This window comes from Haliaeetus leucocephalus, unplaced genomic scaffold, assembly GCF_000737465.1.
Source record: "Haliaeetus leucocephalus isolate CR32 unplaced genomic scaffold, Haliaeetus_leucocephalus-4.0 Scaffold932, whole genome shotgun sequence".
NCBI lineage: Eukaryota > Metazoa > Chordata > Aves > Accipitriformes > Accipitridae > Haliaeetus > Haliaeetus leucocephalus.
The window spans coordinates 17,745,998-17,766,745 of NW_010973368.1; the positions used below are offsets into that span (position 1 = coordinate 17,745,998).

Genomic DNA, 20,748 nt, shown 5'->3' on the forward strand with positions numbered 1-20,748 from the left:
AAGCTGCCAGGCCCCTCTAATCTTTTCCTAAGGTTCCCAGGTCTTTCAGCAGACTATACACCAACGATGGAATCCCTGGTGGTCTATCAGCCTCTTGAGCTTTAAAGACTTCACTGACTAATCTATTGTGCAGAAGCTCAGTAACATCTGCAAGTTGTCACTTTCTGAAGAGACTGAAATACCAGATCTTCTACTTGAACTTCCTAAGGTTTTCAAACATGGTTCTTTCCTTCCTCTTAAGCCTTGCTAAAAGAATGTAAAGTAAAGATTACTGTTCCACAATAAGAATATTTTCTGCTCTTGAATAACTGTCAATATCCAATGCCTTCTTAAGCTTCATCTTCAGGCCTTTTATTTTCCTCAAGATGATCATACCCAGCCCAGAAGACACATGCACATCAAGTCATATACAAGCTCTTGAATTACAGATTTTCCCTGGGACTGTCTGACATCCCAGACATTTGAGACAGCTGAATGGGGAGCTACGCAACCACTTTAATCCAGGAAATCCATTCTGCTGCTGAAAGAGCTCCTCGTTCCTTCCCACCACACTCCACCCCTCCATTGCCTGGATCATCATTAGTGTTCATGCGGTATGTCAAATCAGGAAACATTTCCAGGTGAAAGCTAACTTGTCTATCCCATCCCCTCCCACCGAACCATTCACCCAGTGTGACTCACATACAGCTGTCACACTGGAGCCACAGCCCAGGCGGGCAGCAGGATGAGGCTGGAGAACAGCAAAATGGCCTTTTTTGGAATTGATGTGGATCTGCCTCAGACTGCAGTGAGCATGGGAGTGCTACGCTGTTTCTAGCCAACCTACAGCACATTAGGACAGGATCTTCCAAGATACATGTCAAAACATTGTAAGAAATGGATGACGACAAACACCACAGAGTACGATCTCTGTTTCATACAGCTTTATTTGTACCTGAATTTTTCTGTACTCCTAGTCCAGGGCCAGATTTTGCAGGTGTCGGAGAGGTCATTTAAGCCACATCAAATGGCAATCACATATTGAAGCACATCAGTAATGGAAAACTTGTTTCAGGCTTCTACATGAATCACTAGTTCCAAACAGTAAAATTTCAATGATTCAATTTCTTTCATTCCATAATGAAGTTGTAAATATTGCTAAAATCCACTTATTTTACTGCATGATGAATAATCAAAAAAGCAGAGTTAATTTTTTTTGTAGAATAGTTTGAGAATTAGGACTGCTCAGAAAAAACCTTTGATATTGTCACTTATTTTTTCAGATAGTTTCAAACTGGAGATTAAGAAAATCCCAAATTTGAGCTCACCCAAACTTCAGTAACAATGTATGAATGAATCTAAATTTCATCAGACTCAGCACCTTTGGCACACTCTGCTAAGAAATAAAACAATTCCAATCTGATGACCACACTGTGCTGATATAAGCTTACATACACTTACATTAATTAAGAAGCCACCACTTACATCATCAACACATAAGCAAAGTTCTGGTTTTCTGACTGCCTGCTTCGTTTCATCTTGAAAGTAAAACTTAGCAAGACAAGCAGCATAACTGTTTTATCAATTATTTACAGTAAACGCATAACTTTCGTTTTCTCCAGATATATGGAAGATATATGGAAGATGTTCTCTCAAGTTACTAAAAACTTAATACATGCATTATGTAACAGAACAATTCGTACTTTACATTGGTACATTTACCACGTCACCTCCTTTATTTTAAAGGTAGAGGTTTCTATTAATAAAGCTTTTCTTGACAAAGCACCCTACACAAATGCACTTACAGTGACAGGAGAGAAATCCACTTAGGAGGCATCCCTTTTCTCTGCTTATAAATTTAGAGTGAAGTAAAGATGTAGTTCAATGACACAACTGAAATGGATCACTGCGACCAGAGGGGCAGTTACACAGATCTGCTCTCTTCCTTACATCAGCTGTAACAAATTTGGCTGGTCTCACCTCACTGACCCGATTCTGCTCACTAAACCAGCAGAAACCCAACCTACCAAGACACATAATGCAACTATCATCCTGTGGCCCAACAAACTGAATCATCACCACTGAAGGCTTGGAAGAGGCTGCTACTCCAGCGCAAGCAAGCAAGAAGGGTAAAGGAGCGCAGCTCTTTTTCAGAGGCCGTCATCTTAAGTAGCACAGACCACGGTGAGATGAACTGCCCACGCAACAGCCTTCACGGCCGTCTAGCTCCTGCAGAGGTGGCCTGTCTTGGTGCTAACACCCAGGCAGCTGCATGGCAAGTTGGGTAAGGGAGCAGAGTCAAATGACAATTACCTTCTTCCTGATACTTCAGTTCTCAGCCAGATCAACACCACTATGGTGGAAATAGGAAATATAAGATTAAGGGGATGGGGCATTCCATCAGCTTACGGTGCTACAGAACTGCACCTGATTTTTTTTTTGATGGCTCAAGGCTGTAACACTATGCATATAAACACCCTGAACTGTTTTTCAATTTCAAGAGTTCAGATAGCAACAGCTACTTTAAGCACAGGTGTGGCAGATCTTTCTCTTCATTCCACTTCCTTTTAAATGGCAGCGGGCAGGAGGACATTTTCTCAGACATTACTCACCCTGTTTCAGAACCTCCCTGGAGCTCCAGATCTAATTAAAAGGTCAATGAAAGTCAGATTTTGCCATAGGAAAAGGCCACAAAGGCATGAGACAAGCAATTACTGTAACCAGGCACTAGAATATTTGGAGTAGCTCAAGCTACTCAGAAGCAGAGAAGAGGACTGTCTTTAAATCTGCAGAGAATACTAACAAGTCCTGTACTAAGATTTGCTACACATGATAGTGGAAGGCTCAGAGCGTTTTTGTTTTTTTTTTATTATTATAAGTACTTTCATTTCTTCAGCTCCCTCTCTGGATGAGGAATTCTAGCCCTGCTCCTTCCAATGCCCCTGGCTGGGAGCGATGAAGAGGAAGACCATTTACAGCAGCACTGTTTCAATGACTCAAACTGCTGGAAGTCACTACCAACAAAACACAAGGCAAGCAGGGCATTAGGAGCATGGTCAGCCACCTGTAACAGAAAAAACCCTGGGTTTTGGGGTATTCAGAAGGCAAGCACATCTCCAGAGGGCAGGATGCTTCCTGACACTTACTTGCTCAGAAAGGATGTAAAGAGAGTAGAAAGGGAAGAGAAATACATCTCTCAGCCTTCCAAGGTGTGATGAAAACTTTATCCAGATAAAGCAATGTGCTTCTAATTTCACTATGCAACTTTTCCTTAATGTCCAACACTGACTCAGCACACTTCAAAATATGTCTATATCTATCCCCACACTTTCCATATACTACAGTTAAAATTTAAATTGAAAAAAGGAAGTCTAGCTTTTGCAGGGGGACAAAAAAAAAATCTGCTGGAAATCTATGAGGAGATCCTAAACCTGGCCTTAGATGTAGATTTCCAGAAATGCAGTCAAACTGTGTGGTACATGGATCATTAGCAGTACAGATTTTTTAAAAGTGCTCATGGATCAAAGAAAAAAAGCCAAAAATTGTCATTATTAAGAAATAAACCAAGAAGCCTGCAGAATTCTGGTTTATAATTTAGTTATCAGTTTGCTAAACAGCATCAACTAATTGTTCTGAAGTTTCAAACTGACCAAAATCATAACACCTGCTATTAAATAAGAATAAAAATCTGTCTAAAGCTTGCTGGGGGCAGGGGGGGGAGTTAATACACACTGAATAGCCCTGAAAGAAAACATTTTGGATAAATGATAATTTAGAATATTGGACACATGACAGTTTATACATGTTCAAATTTTTAAACTCTCCTTTAAATCAAATAGTCATCCTTAAGGAAGTCAAACCCTGGAACAGTTAAGAGTAAATTTTTAAAATCCAACTGATTTAGTGCACGACTAAGGAGCTTTAACATTGCATGTATATGCAAAGCATACGCAACAAGAATCTAAAAACAGAACACCATGCCTTTTCCTAGAGACGTTTCCAAGTCTCTGAGCATTATAAATTCAGCTTTCTCTAGTACAGTCAGGATAGAGTTCTTCCTCCTTCTCTTCCCCTCATTCTGCATTTTTTCATCCCTTCTTATCCAACTTCTTCCTAATTTATGTACAGTACACTGAATAAGCTCTTTCCCCTTATCTCAGTATTTTGTGTATCAAAGAACACACTTTTGCTTTTGTTTAGTATTTTTAGCCCATCTTTTCCTAACACCTTTGCCCTGATGTCTTTCAGAAATTCTTAAATCCAGTTTCTGGATCATGATTTTAGACAGCGAGCTCTCAACAGACTGCCAGCCCACATGACACACTGTTTAATGGACATGCTTCTAGGCATTCCCAAACTTCTTGTAGGCTCCTGGAAGCTTGTATCTCCACACCACCATTCCAAACCAGAACATACCTCCTGTTACTGCACACCCCAGCATGATCAACAGCAGCCCAAGCTCCCTGGGTTCCAGCTTCTCCCTCTTTCTTGCATATGCTTAAAGCTAGCAGGAAACAAAAATCTCCTCATTGTCCTTAGCTCATACCAAAATTTCTGCCATTAAAATATGAAAAGTATTTCAATCATTACACTCACATTTGTAAACACCACATGGCACCTTTACATCTTGCTCCTCAGCTTTTCAAGGTAAGCATATCAAGTGAGGATCATGCAAGCAAGTTTTTATATCAGATGCAGTATCTGATACAACATTCTGCTTTTAAAAATCATCATTTTAAACACAACTTCTCGGTTTCGTACACTCCTCTTCACTTGAATTTAAGAGTAAGATTATCTGCATGCCATTTTTTTTTTAATAAGCACTATATCCATAATCCTTTTGCCCTAAGATTTATTTCCATGCATTTAAGTAGAGAATTCCTTTTCCTTCCTCATTTACAGCCTATCTAGACAGGTGTGTTGATTTGAAAACAGAAAATCAAGTACCAGGACATACAGAACAAGCTTGTAGTAGGCTGGCAATCTCAAAACTTCACCTATACCTCAGGATCCATTCTGTTGGCTCCCAACCTTTTCCTTTACTCATACTTGAAAATAACAACCAAACGTTTAGATGCTCCAATGCGACACCAGGGTGAGCACCTGCATGCCAGTACAGATGCAGTTGGAAAACCCTACCAGTGTAGATGTGCTTTTACAACTTTCCATTTCCAGAGTAGGAGCCAGCGAAGATGCATTAACTTCCTTCCAGAAATCTTCTGACATGCTACATGGCCTCTGAGGAGGCCACAAGCAGAAGATGAGACCACAGGCAGAAGGAGGAATTTCTGCCACTCTTCAAAATACTTCAAGCTGTTGCAATGTAACTGCAAACTAGTATAGACATTGAGTCAACCATTTACACAGAGAAAAGCCAAATGGTTGCCTTCCTACTTCCTTACACATCATTTTAGCTATACCCCATTCCCTTCTCTTTTTCCATGCAGAATATAATACTTTCCTTTACCAATTTATCTCCAGTGTCATCTAAGTAAACCTTAGCTACTTTGCCCATTCAGTGATTGTTTTAGCTCTTAAGTAATATTTTCCACTTGCATTGACTCACTTTAAAAAAAACCCATTCAGTCCCAAACCACAATCTTTTTAAGGCTGTCAAGCTCTTCATCCTTGATACTGTAGTTCAGACATGCTAGTTTCATTTTTTATGCTAGTATTGTGGAGCTGAGGCTACGTAATCCTTTTGTTCCATAAAATTCTTTGGAATTTTCTAACAGAAAAGTCTGGAAGAGATGTAATCTTTCTTTTTTTTCCTTTACTTTTTCATCTCTTAAGATTCTCAATATTTATGCCACTTACATCTTTTTTTTAACCTACATGAAAAAGGTGCTCAGGACTGCCCGTTTAGTAACACATCATTCCATCTCTGAGTTGCCACTGTGAATCCAGCAAGGACATGAATATTACCAAAAATGTTTCTAATCTCTTGGTAGTTTCATGGCCTTTAAAGTAACACACAAGATTTGATCTGATTCTTATGGGCAGGTACACACACAACACAAGTCTTTGTCAATGGTCTCCAAGACAGAGATAACCATGCAGCACTGAAGGGAAAGAAGGCTGTGCTTATAAAGCTTGCATTTTTGTTTTTCAAATCTTCTGTAAAGGAGTTCAAGTCTTGAAGACTGTTCTTCTGGCAACCATCTTAATGTTTATACCCTAACAGACCAGCAATTTCACTATTATCATAATTTCTTGACGCTTAACTCATTTTCTATATAGTTTGAATTTTAAAACCAAGTGCATAGCAGCATCATTAAAAAAAAAATCTAGGTCCACAAAATCTTTGAAAAGAAGTATCAGAAACAGCTATGTGTTGAACTATTCCACTGTATTATTTGCATGAGCAGCAAGTGTCACTTTGTCACAATTTCTAATACGGTGCTCAGACTGCACCAGTAGTTACTCTTACACAGGACAAAAATGTACCTAATTATTTTAAGAAATTTTACAATAGCTGAGTAGTTTGGGCAGTTGCCTGCAAAACTTCACCCCTGACTGACGGTTCAGCTGTATTTTAAAGGAAGGAAAGAAGCCAGGAGTGTTTACAGCTGTATTACACAAAATCAAAATTTAAGAAGTTGTCTTTTTCTGAAGAGCTACTCTATAAGAAACACATTTTCAAAGAACCAAGAAGTCAATCTGGAGTCTTGTCTTTCTTATGTGAACATATTTTAACATATCAAAACCCCCAAAAGTCTAGTAAGAATCTTTCAGTTATCACATATAAAAAAATTATTCTTCGAGTATCATCGGTTCCATCTCTCTCCTTCAAAATCTTATTTAACAGACATTTTAGTACCTAAGCTCAACTTAGAAGTTTTCCTTAAAGTACAGGCTACCATTGCTGGAAGTACCAGGTAAAGATGTCTGGCCTAACCACAGTTTGTAGTAGTACTGTAGATCAATATTTAGAACTTTAAGTGATGCTTTGCCCAGTCCTTTTCTAATTCATGTACCTGCTTATTTTTTATTCCAATACTGCAAATTTTAATTCAAATACCATGAATCCTCAATAACCTATTTCTGGACAAGTGTTAAAAGATTACAAGTAGACAGTGTTGACTTCCTCTTCCACAAATTGTTATGCACAGCTGAATTTATTTCCTTGCCAATTTTTTTTTTTTTTTTTAAAACGCAAAAGTGATAACTAACAGCAAGTCCCTCAGAAAACAGACAAGACAGGTTCTTAAGTGCTATATGGCACATGACAGGGGAGGGAGAGATGAGGGCAAGGAGATTGAAGAAGTAGGTCTTGCCCATGCCTCTCTCTTGCAGAAAGATTATCCATTATCTTTCACCAGCTGTCACCCATTTCAGAGCTCCCCACAGAGCTCTGAAGGTAAATTACTGGAGCACATTTTCCAGTAAAGTCTCTGTATTATTTATTCTGTAGCTATCAAGCATATACTTGAAGTAAGAGCTATTATTACCAACGTGCATAATGACCTATTACAGCCACTGACGCAAAAGATCATTGCAGCACTATGTGTACAAACATGCATTGCTGTTTTAAAGACAACACTGCAAAGTGCCTTCTCTAAACACAAATAGGAAATAAGAAGTAAAAAGTCTGAACAATGAAACAAAAGAGGAAATTAAGGACATGAGAGGAGGGGGATGATATTTCTCAGTAGTTTTAGTCAGCAACTCAGTTCAGTAAAGAAGTTATTGCCATTACTTCACAATCTGCTGAGGGCTCACAACCATAGCATTTGAAACAACTATACAACACTTGAAACAAAGTTTCTTCTGAAAAATTAACACATATTATAAATTGCTCGCATACAGTCCTTGCCCCAGAAGGGTAATGGACCATTACATTATATAGTACTGTCAATGAATGCCTTCATGACATAGTCGACAGCCTATGTTCTCTGGCAAGGATGTCTACCAAACTTGTGGGCATTTAGGAATCATGAGAATTTTGAAAAATCTTCTTATTTTACCAGAAATTTTCTGCAAGCAATGTACTCAAAAACACAGATATGAATTAATTGTATGGAAAGTCAAGTGTCACTTAAGATACCCTATTAATAATTACAACACACCACTAATAAAGGATTCAGTTCTTTGTTTTTGTCCTATTTGTACACTGTTATCCTCATCATTGATAGCACTTCCTGTGCTATTTTCCATATATCAATATGATTTTGAAACACTGAATTTGTTGTGTGTTTTGGTTTGTTAAGTGCACTATCATCAAGAAAGAGTGTCAGCATTAAAATGACATAGCAAGTCCAACTTCATGCAATTCATACAAGTTCTTATTTTAAAGAGGAAACCAAAAACCAGCGAATACCTTCCATTAGATCTTTACAACTATGAGGAAGATTTGCTTCACCCTGTTATTAGCAACTGCTTAGTCAGACTCCTTATAATGTCCGATATAAGGATATTAGGAACCCTATTACAGATCCCTTTGTGATACGAGAGCATATCTAGCAGAACAGCTGAACCTGTATTTTTCATAAAGGATGATTCAGGCTCACAGTCATGCAGGGACTGCAGGCTCTTCTGACAGCTCCTTGGAACAAAGCTTTAAAATACTTCAACTGCTATCAAGGCTAACAACTAGACATAAGGAAGTCACACTTGGGAAAAAGCAGCAGACATAAAACACAGGTTCAAAGTTCTTGAAACCTCTAGAAATTCTCCTCCAGGAACATGGAAACTGGTGCTTTTGTTAAATATATGGCAGAACAACATGAACAAAATTTAGTTTTCCATCATTTACAAGCCTAAAATTTAGTTAAAACCTTGTCGATACTTAAGTTCAGACTACGTGGTAAAAAATGCCAACCAATCAGGGTAAACATCTAAGATTACAGAAAAATGAATAGTAAATTTATACACGTTGTATCAACTACTTTACCTACAACAAGAAGATTCTATTTCACATATTTCTTTTCATTCTGAGAAGTATGAAAAACAACTGTTTTCTATTAGAACAGCCATGATGTTAAATAAATTTGCTAACACAGGAGAAAAAAAACCCAACAAACATGATACTGAATGACAGAATAATTTTAGGTTGGAAGGGACCTCAGGAGATCAGAGTCCAACCTCCTACTCAAAGCTGATACAAAGTCAATCAGGTTGCTCAAAGCCTTGTCCAGCTGAGGTTTATCTCCTAGAATGGAGAGACTACCACCTCTCTTGAGTGCCTCTTCCAGTGCCTGACCAGCCTCAGGAGGAATATTTTTTTTTCCTCTTACACATAGTCAGAATCCTCCTTGCCATAGCCTGTGTCCATTGCCTCTCCTTCTTGGCAGTACACCTGAGAAGAGTCTGCCTCTGTGTCCTCCCTAAGCACACACCTGGCAGTTGAGGATCATGATCAGATTCCCCTTCTCCAGGCTCACCAAACCCAGGCATCTCAGGCTTTTCTTGCACATCACACACTTCAGGCCTCCAACCATCAGTGGTTATCTGCTGGACTCACTTCAGTTCCCCAGTGTTTTTTCTGTACTGGGAAGCCCAGAAATGGCCTCACAAGTGCTGTAAAGAGCAGAATAACCACCTCCCTCAACCTGCTGGCTACACTCTTGCTGATGCAGTCCAGTACACAGGCAGCTTCCATTTCTACGATGATGCACTACTGACCTTTCCAACTAATTGTTTACCAGGATCCCCAAATCTTTTTCTGCAAGGCTGCTTTCTAGTTGGTCATTCCCCAACTTTCACAGCTCCACAGTGCAAGACTTCGCACTTAGTCATGCTGAACTTTGTGAGGTTTTACAGCGTGAAGGAAATACAATGCTGGTATGCAAAAGGTAAAGTATAGAATGTAATCTCTGCTATCCCTGCCCTGAAAAAGTGCCTGAAACATTAAACAAAACCTTTACAATGTTTAATACTACCCACAAGAACAGGAAGTTTATAACTAGACTACCTGTAGCTCTGATTCTGTCAAAATGAACCAGGGCACTTCTGCTCCTGATTTGAGCCACTCAAATGCATGCATACCTTTAACATCGAGGATAATTACCGCAAAGCCCTTTCCTAAGTGCAGTAAAAGCTTCTGCATCACTGATTTATTTTTAAAACGAAAAATCCCTCCCTTCCCTCCTTCTCAAAGTGTCAGGTCTTTTGTCTTTACAATTCACATCAGACACAGTCAACTTCAGGATGCACAAGGATTGATTATTTCTAGCCACGGATGTAGACTTGCCTGGGTCTTGCATGCCTGGGTCAAGCCTGACCAGTATAGCCCCGTTGGTTGGTATGGCACTACATCCCATCCAGTAAATCCTGGTGGCCCACAGTAACATACACAGAGCAATAACCACAGTTCAGTTGCCATAATAACCAGTAAATACTTCTAAGGGCAAGATAAAGACAGTCTGTGGGCCTGATACAGCCTCCAGTTAGGTATCCCCACTGGATGTTGTCCTGTATTATGTTATCTGGAGTACTAGGCCAGCAGAACCACATTTTAAAAACAGCTGTTTGATATTGTCATTATTCCCAACTTAAATACTAACTGCCCAGGAAACCAAAGGCTGAACTTACTGGTAAGGGACATCTTCAGTTACATAACAGAGTAAGTTAACACAGTCAAACTTAATTCCTCTGTGCAGCGACACCATGCCACATGACTAAGGCATTTTGCTACAACTAGTTAAAGCTGGTCTGGAAGGAAAATGTGCTTCTTCCCTGTGACACAACAGGCTAACTCATCTGCAACTTCTCAGAAAGTCTGCTCTGAAAGATGAACTGTTGTGAGTTTAGGAAAAATACCATATTACCCATAAAAGGCAGAAAAATTAAATACCACAGACTCCAGCCTTCACTCTGCATTTATAACCCAGCATCTAGCAGTTACTAGCTACCAGTTATTCCACTAAGACCTTTAGATCACTTTTAGCCATTTGTACATGTAAAAATTTTATTCTCCCAGCCTCCTGTAGTAAGTCATATAGGGTGAGGTTCTGAATCACAAAAATGTAGTTTCCTTTTTTCAGGTGAGTAACTTGAGAGGGTTGCAGGGCAACAAAGCCATCCTACAAGGAACCACTAATAGCAAGTATGCAGTGAGATTCCCTCCTTGCCTTAAAAAGCATACAAACTAAAAAGAAAGAAAACGTGGACAGATATTACGTTTCCAATTTACTCAGACGCAGTGCAAATGATCACAGACTAAATAACGGAAACCAAATTCCTTAATTTAAAATTTGCAATACAAACTTCTTACTCAAGCGTACCTTTTGTACCTTGCGTACAAAAAATACATTTGCTACTCATCTTTGGATCCACCATCCAAGAATAGCCAGAAGCCTGCAGAACAAAGCCTGCAGAGCATGCACACCAGGCATCCATCTCTCAGCGCTAACAAGAGACAAGGAGACCATAGCCACATAGCCACCATACACAGAAACGGGGGTGGAGGGAACGACGACACATGATAACCTAACTAATCCTATCAGAAAAAGAGCTAAATTTAAAGACTAAACATGCATCTTAAAAAGCAAACCCTTGGGAACATATTTCAAAATGATAATAGGATCTTCATGCCTAAAGTCACCCTCCTGCTGTTTCTACTCTGCTTTAATTACAGTAAAATAAAAGACACTCAGAACAGTCCAGCTTTCAGTATTGATAATCCAAGTCACACGGGCAGCAATAAAGCTGGCAGCACACAGAAAAGCTCCGTGAAGAAGCCAACTTTTGAGGAAGGATGTGCAAAATGAAGATCATAGAAGTCATGCTGTAACAACAGCAGAAATCCAAAGGCATGCAAGGCAATGGAGACAACCCCCACCCACCCCGAAGGTACACATGGATCTCTGGGGCGGGGGGGAACCAGGGACAGAGGAGTTCCTCAAGAGTGGGAAAAAGGTTTCAGATGCCCCAGAAGTATTACTAGAAACCTCGTCCTTCCTCAGATGAGGACAGAGATTTCCCACACCTCACTTGGCACAACTCTAAAAGGGATTCAAGTTTTTAATGCCTTCAATTTAAAAAATGGGTTCTTTGCTGGGAGAGGGTATTTGTTGTCTTTTTTCCCAGTATTACAGGGTTTAAACCAATTTAGGGCATGATCTATTTTTACGTACCTTGGAGAATTTCTAGTGACCCAAAGCTTTTCCTTAAGTCTCATCTATCCAGGGAAGGCATACAGTTTAGTTCTTAGGCTAAGGGACCATTACTAGCAGGAAAATCACAATATACTAAAACCCCACATACTTCTATAGGGGTTGCTGTATTTTGGGGTAAAGTTACACCATCTATAAATAGAGCGGATCTACTTCCCATGAACTACACAGTCCCAAATAAAAGTACAATATTGCCAGAATAGCTGCAACACTCCTTTAAGACTGACTTCCACATATCTCCTTAAGCGAGTTTATAACTGGTTTCATCTTATTTCTTACTTCATCATTCGCTGAACTTTTTGATGAAAATTAGAACAATATAACCTAGGTTTAAGCTGAATTAAAAGTCCAGACAGAATTTTGTATAGACTTTTCTAAAATCCTGAACGTGTATGTCTCACTAAACCAGCACAAACACATTTCAAGTAGGACTTCACAAAGCAATTATCCATGTTTATTTTATGTTGGAGAACAATTATAAATGGTGAAAAGAATTTCGGATATATCTGGAATCGATGCTGCTTCTGATATTTTCTCTTCTTGGCCTTTTTAGGAAAGGCAGCTATACATATTCAGCCCTCAACAGCACTACACTTAAGCAAATTAAGAACTAAACCTCAGCCTTCATTAATGCACACCTGATTAATAAACTCCATACATTTTCAATCATTCAATATTTGGTGAAGACTTTTCCACCATTTTCCAAAGCTCAGACTCATGTTGGGCATCCAGAGGTACTAGTCACATTTGAAGCTTCAGGCCATGGTTAAGTAATAACAGGTTTCAGTGTTAAGACCCTGACGACATGAATGACAGAAATTAAGATCTCAGGCACTTCAGGATGCCTAAGGCCTCAGCTGGCAATGATGGATGCACACACTTAATCTGAATGCACTCTAAGGGTATCTACAGACATGATTACTGAGGTCTATGCAAAATCAAGGCTTAAGAAAACAGTGTGCAGTCTCCTATTGAAGAGAGCTACATTCATTATAGTGAATAAAGATCTTTATAAATGAAAGTTTGCTTTCTGGAAATCTGCGTACGCTGATGAGAAAAATAGAGTGGAGTATTTCAGTATTAGGAGACAGCTAAAATGAACACATCACATTGAACCACAGACCAAATGTACTTAGAAATTTTTAGATGTGGCAAAGCTTTTTAAAATTAAATCCCTCTTCTTAAAAACACACACCACACCACCCCCCCAAAAAAACAACAACCCTAGAGCTTCAGTGGGATACATCAGTGAACATGATATAAGCTCTTTGGTAACTACATCAAGAATATATTGGAATTCTCAAGTGTACCTTATGAAACACTTAGAAATCTCAACTCTGTTTAAAGCATTATCAAACGCAAAAATAGAGTAAAAAGCTTTAACAAGTCCCTTCTGTTTTTCTAAACAGATTTGCGTGTGGTCCATCACCCTATTCATCTTTTCAGACATGGATAATGAAAAGGATGGATCCATAAAATTTTTCCTAATCCTAGGCAGTATATTCTGTTAATGGCTGAAATAAATTTGCGATTGTTTAGGCAAGTATTATAATTCTTCCTTTTTGTAATACACATCTAATACAGCTTGCATGAATTGCCTCAAATTACAAGCAACAGATAAAATGTAAGTTTCATAAATTTGAAGAATCTGTAGTAGTTTAACATTCCCAACTAATCTCAGCTACAGATCAACATTTCTAAAACTCAAAACATTAACAGATAACCATGAAGTAAAAGCAACTTGGTAAAAAAAGCTAATGAAACAAGTCTTTTCAGTTCTGACTCACACAGTTAAAATCATTTGTTTCTAGTAGGTGTAGAAGAAACTGACTCACTCCCACATGTGAATTATTTGCAAAAAAATGTTAGTTCAATTTCATTTGTTAAAAAAGTTCATTGCACTGAATCTGCCAACTAAACCAACATCCAAGTCATTTCCACCGATAATGCATAACTGTGCCAACCACAGAAGTTTTAAGGATGCAAATTACTTTTTTTTTTCAAAATACTGTATTTTAATATTACCTATGAAAAAGCAATATGAAAATAGTTTAGATTTCTAAGTGAAACAAGTCAGAAAAAACGTTAGATTTATGGATGCTTATGAAACCTTACTTCTGCATTCTATCTATACCTTATCATGTACCATGAGTGAAAAACTACTAGCTGCACACATTTTTCTCTATATGTAGACAAATTTATCAATGACTTATTTACCCCTTTCTGAGTTTTCATATATAAACAAAATTAAAATACAAAATACAGGTCACAGCCTTTAACATACTGCGTAATTCTTCAAGCCCTCACTAAAGACAGTTGCTATTTATTAGCAACTTTATCCACAGGAGAAGAGATATCAACTTCCTTCTATGGAACAAAAGACAAGCTTCACTCAGGATGTCTGTCATTTTAACAGCACATGCCAGTGTATCTCTCATCCTCCAGACCACATTACTTTCCCACTCTCAAAACATGACTGTGGCATTCAGTGCCAATGTTTCACAGCATAAAGTTTTACAGAAAAAGTCATTAAAAGATATTGCCTCATTCTAAAAATAACAGATTAGAACAGATGTACTGTAAAGTGTCCATCATACATACAGCACCAGACGTTGAACCTCATGCCTTCAGATCACTCACCAGCCCTGACTACAATGCTATCAAAGCTAACATGGCGGTTTGGGCTACTTAACGTGAATTAATCCTAACACATATTTTTCGAAAGAACAAAACTAGTCTACTCAAAGCAGAGAACACAGGAAACCGGGATTCGGCAGTCATGCTCACACTATTCTGCCAGATGACCATAAAAGACTTCATTAGCAAAGGCGATGCAAGCTACCATGCCCCATCTCTGACCACAGGAAAGCCTTCAGGGAGCAGGAAAGGGTTCCAGCTGCATCCACACTGCACTGTGCACAAAGAAACCATGGCCACCACCACCACTGGCCTTTCCAGAACCTCTGCAAGGCACCTGTAGCTTCACCCTGTCCCAGTGGGCCCTCATCCACACCCTCCTGCCACTAGCTCTAGTATAAGGGATCATAATAGGCTTTGGTAGATAGAGGATGGAAGTAGAGGAACTTAGGCCAGAATCTGAAATTCAGTTTTCTTGTTCATCAGCTGTCTTCATTATCCAACCACATTCGCTTCACACATGTGCCCAACAGGCTTATCGCTCACCGCACAGCTTTTGCCTGCACAGAAAAGGACATTATACAAGCTAGCAGAGCCTGAGGTCCCTTCCTGGCTTTCTATGTGTGTTTCTGCAACCAGGGGAGGGGGGAGGAGTGCTAAAGGGAAAAGAGAGGAATTTAAGCCCTCAAGAGATACGTCATGTTATCAAGAGACAGTTTTTCCTGGTGTAACCCAAAAAGGCCAAAGAAAAGATCCTCATAAGGAACCCTCAAAGTCTGACAACTCTAAAGTCATCTCAAAAATACTCAGGGATAGTTTCTGCCTCCTATACTACCACAGCCCACTCAGCTACACATCATGCCCCCACCTTCACCTAGCACTTTTTCCAGTACATCAGTGCCTGTGGCAGTCAGAGGACTAGGTCTACCCTGCAGCTAGTTTTTGAGATGCTCTAATGCAGGCTGGGAAGAACTTTTCGCAGGTCCACATCTACACTTCTGAATACAACTGCTTTCAGGCTGAGAGAACAGGCTCTACACTCTTATGACAGAAAGGCCACCCTGCAAGGTCCTCCCTTCCCTCATTAATTTTTTTTTTTTATTTGAAAGGTTAAGGTGCCTCTTTAAGCAAACTGGAAAGAGAAGAAAGTAGGTCTGGGGAGTAGACTTCAAAGTTCACAGAGCCCCCCCAACAGCAAGATCCAAATTTGAAGCACCAGTCCTGACAGTGACCCAAAGTTGTGAATCGCTGCACCAGCAGCATGACAGCAACCCTTTCCGGTGAACTTTCTGTGCATGATTTTTCCATCTATGGTCCAACCTCAAGTGTAACAGATATATACCCAAAAGTGGCAGCTGGAGTCTAGGCTAGAGAGGTTGCTTTGAGTGCTCTGCATGCACGTTTTCCCCTCCTGTAGCCCAGACTGGGAATATATTGCTGTTACTACACCATCATCCACTGCCTATTATGCCAGGCTGTCTTCAAGGGCTCAGCAGCAGGTGCCCAGTCGGCCAACTTGTGCTAATCTTCTGCAGTCTTCTTTCTTTCCCCCACAGCTTCAGCCCCCTTAAAGCTCCTCTCAGGAAATAGAAAAACAAACACCCAAGCAAAAAAATCCACCACCACCATCCAAAAGCAGAACACCAGTCTAGCTGGGTAGCAAACTTTGCACAAACTAAGAACACAGAAGATAAGTCAGCATTCAGACAGCTCATAACACATCAGGAGAAACAGTCCATAGAAGTATCTCGCGCACCTGCTTCAAGGAAAAAAACCCCACATTTCAGATCAGTCTAAACTACTCTGACATTGGTTTTGAGGTGTTCTCACAGAGAGGACTAGCTAGTACATAGTCCAGGATTGAGACAACACTGAATGAACTATGTGGGGACATGTGCCATCTTGCCCTCTGTAGCATGCCAGTGGTACAAAACAGGGTCAGAGGAAACAAAGGCTGGAGCAAGAGAGTCTATGCAGCACCAAGAGCATTTGGAATACAAATAAGGCTCATTCCTGTTAGACTCTTCTCTGAACATGCTTGCCTACTGGCTGCAAACTGTGCCAAGTAGCTGTTCAAAAATGGAGCAGCCGGTTGCACCAGTCCCTGCTGAGTGGAAGTAAGGGGCAGTAAGCACCAGCCACAGCCAACTAAGATAACTCCTGAAAACAAGGTGATGTCAGACAAGCATGAATGTGATGCCAGCCAGCAAGGTGCCCTGCAAGCAGCCATTCTAGCACAGGATTATGAAAGATTCAGATCCCTCAGTATGACAGAACAAGGGGCTCCATAGGGAGGAACACGCTGTACCTGAAGCCAAAGGATAGGTGATGCACGGACACCTAAGCTGCAGCCATACTGCTCCAGCACTCCTGTACTTCTCTCCTTGTCACATGAAACACAGGACAGCACACATTTTTTGCAGGAAGAGTCTCTTAGGAGGTCCCTCTGCAGTGCACGGACAATACCACCCTACAGCACCCAAGCACTGGCGTGCACCATAACCTAAGTCGAAAGGCCACGCAGCCTCCTCTGTGCTTGCTGAGAGCTTTAGGTAGTCTTCACTAGTGGTCTAGGTCAGCTTTACCAAGGGAAGTACCTCCATAGACTTCCAGAGCTATGCAGACTGTTTTACAGGCTTTCTAGGACCCAGGACTGTCCAGTTCCAGCATCTCCCCAGATAGCAGCCAGGTTGCTCTCGTGACAACTGCAACGATGAGCAGAGATGGTCAAGCAATTTGGCCTCAGAGGCACAAGGGCTGTAGCAGCCCACTCTCACCGATGGCTTTCAGAGAGGAATGAGCAAGTATAACTAGAATAAACAGGACTCCTCACTGTTAGGATTCTTCACTATTTCTCACTCTAGGAGCAGCAGATGTAGCAACAGTTTAAAAGACACTAAGCACAAATTTGGAAAATTCTTTCGGAACATGTAGACATAGGTCTGCTATCTAACAGACTTGGATTCAATTCCCACTAAGAATACTGAGCATTATTTCAATATCTATTATATAAACAATACAGTGATAACCAATTGGGCGAGACGTTATTCAACAGGAGTTATAAATAAAAATAACTAGAAGACTTTTGAACTCCTTGCAGCTCAGCTAGCTCTTCTCCAAAGATGCTTGGCATAAAGATACGTGTATTACACTTCCAGTACAGGGAAAAAATATAGGCTGTTTGAAAGCTCCATTCACCATGGGAAAGCTACAATCGCCAAGGTTAAAATGGCAGATTCTTACAACATTTCTAAAGCGATGGAAGCCACAAGTTGCCTCAAGGCAAACAGCCACACCCTACGCTCTTCTATGATTAGCAAATAGGAAGAAGATTTTGAAGAAATAAGCCTGTGGCAGGACTGCAAGGAAGCAGCAGCAGGATTTATAGGACAGAGGCAACGAGATCCACCATTTGGGGCTCACCAGCCTCTGCAGGTGAAGTGCAAGGCTTCTACAGATTTTGAATGGGGAGAAGGTGGCTTCAGTCTCACAGGATAAATGTGGGACTTAAGTTTTCTGGACTCCCCACTTCCCTTCTCCCACAGTCACAAGCTCCAGAATACCAGCAGCATCATGCTGCTGTCAGAGAGCAGAGATGTCCATATCCAGCAGCTATACCACACAACTCAGCATCTCCTCTGCACCCCAAAGCCAGGAAACAACTCTGCCTCAACTACCACGCCTGAACTCTGTTTTCTCTTGGCAATTAAAAACGCAAGCAAGTCCATTAGCCACGCTGAATCATTTTAAGGGAATTTTACGTGTGTGATACCTCACACCCAGTTTTAAATCCAAAATAGTAAAGAAATGCATGTTATATAGTTCGGTTTAATTTAACCTTAATACCTATGCAGCTTATTTTCATTGTCAGTGATAAGTCTCCATTTTGTCAAAAGGAAATTCCTTCTGTCTCCAGCTGATAAAGAAACACTGATCTTCAAAGTATATCCCAAATATTTAACTACACTCTCATGCTTTTGCAGACACATAACAGCACACAAAACTTATGTACATCAATCCAGAATATCTTCTAACAGAGAATCAGGCTGTAATTAAGACTGCACATCATGACATGAGGAAGATTAGTGTGTTTGGCATGATATTCTCCTTATTAGCTGGAGGCAGAAACAAGTTCCTTGTCAGTGGAAACATACTGTGAGGGCATTAGGACACAGATAAAAGGTGTCTCGTTGTTGGCATTTATTTGTTTTTAACAGCTTGAAGGAAAGGGAGGAACACACAGTATCAACTGTAATTGGTTTTAAGGGTATTCCTTGTTGCTGGAACACAAATATACAGCAGTCCAGATTTAGGCCATCCCCTTACCATCAAGGGCCTGGATTATAAACTTTTATCCCCACTCCACAGCACCAGATGGTAGCTCACATACATTTCAATTATTTATTGAATAGGCACTTTGTTATACTAGGGTAATCCCACACTGCAGTAAGAACTACACACTGTTTTTATTGCGAGCTATACTTTTCATCAAGTCAGTAACCTTTTCACATTCAGTGAACACAATAAATAGAATTAAAAGAAGCAATTTTATAAACAATTGGATAATCGGCCTCTCCATCACACAGAAAATGACAACGCAGGGATCAATCAGTAAGACACAACCACCAGCAGTGCTACAGAAAAAGCATATCATTCTTTGGCCTGCCCCAAATCCTTTCCTCAACTTCAGTGCTCAAAGTACCGTTGTAGTCTGATCTATCACATTTAACAGTTTGTAGGTGCTCACTCGTTCAAGCCATCAGCTTGAAAACAAGAATATAAAACCAGACTGCACTTTGCAGAAGACGTACAAAGCTCCCACCACAAAACAAATAATCAATGTTCCCCAGGCTGCAGCCTTGCGGGGCAGATGTGATAAAGCGGTTAATTATTCAGTTGGCAATCGCATTACTGACGTCAATAGAAGAGTCCAGGAAGTGAATCCTCTTAGTTTGTTAGTGCATGACAAAGAGTGGTGGTCCCCACAGAAATTAAGGAAAACCAGCTGTCCCTACATGTTAGTGCTCTGGTCTGTAGTGCTAAAGACACACATTTGCATTTACTGAAGTAAATCAGCCCCTCCCTCTCCCTTAGGAAATCCTTTGTTTTGTTTCTTTTTTTTTTTTTTTTAAGAGGGCTCTTTAAAAGCCTAATTAACTGTACATGCATGGAACAGCTGATAAACGGGACAATATACTCGTGAGCAATGATCCCTCCTCCCTCCCCTCCAATTCTTATTCCATGGAGAAGTTAAGTCACCTCCGTCATACATTATTATTCATAACTTACTCAGCTGAATAAACCAGTCAGCCACCATGGCCATTTTAACATAATTTCATTTAAGCATGCAGCAGGGAAGGATCTCTACTATCCACATACCTGTAGTCAATAGTCTTAGCTAAACAACACTGGACAAAACTTTTATCCTAGGTGTTATCACAAGTATCCACGTTTTCTTTTGTCAGCACGCTCCAGATTATTGGAGGTTCTCATTGTCAGGCTGCTTAACAGTAGGAAACCATTAAACAAAGCTGTTATAAAGGCTGCCTAGAATTGCTCTGTCCTTCGGGGGCATGCCCAAATTAAAAAGGCTGCATGATGAACGGGTAACTGTTGTTCCTTCAAGACACACACGCACACACACACACACGCCCTCTCTAGCAGCAACGAATCCGGCACAAGAGCAGCGTTTCAAAGCCTGAGCCTGCTGCTCTCCCCCTCCCCCAGGTAGGAAACCCTCCGAGGAGCACGGGATTAGCCTGACATTTCGGGTTAAGCCGAGCAGGGTTGCAGGCCAAGGACACTCCGGTGCTGTTCCTGCTGCCGGCTGCCAAGCGGTTCGCTTGGGACCGAGCGGAGCTGGGAGGAGACCTGCGAGGGGTCAAGGCCCGGCTGGCGGCGGGGGTGTTCCCCAGGGAGGCTCCGCATCCAGGGGCGGCGTCTCCCCACCCCGGCCCGGCCCGGCTGCAGACGGGAGCGGCGGCGGGGAGCGGACTCCCGGGGCCGGGCCGGGCCG

General features: G+C 40.7%; 1 protein-coding gene across 4 annotated transcripts in view; it reads right to left on the reverse strand.

The window, feature by feature from the left end:
* Nucleotides 1–20,748, reverse strand: part of CDC42BPB (CDC42 binding protein kinase beta (DMPK-like)) — a 100,328-nt gene that overhangs the window by 79,206 nt on the left and 374 nt on the right. The window lies entirely within an intron of this gene.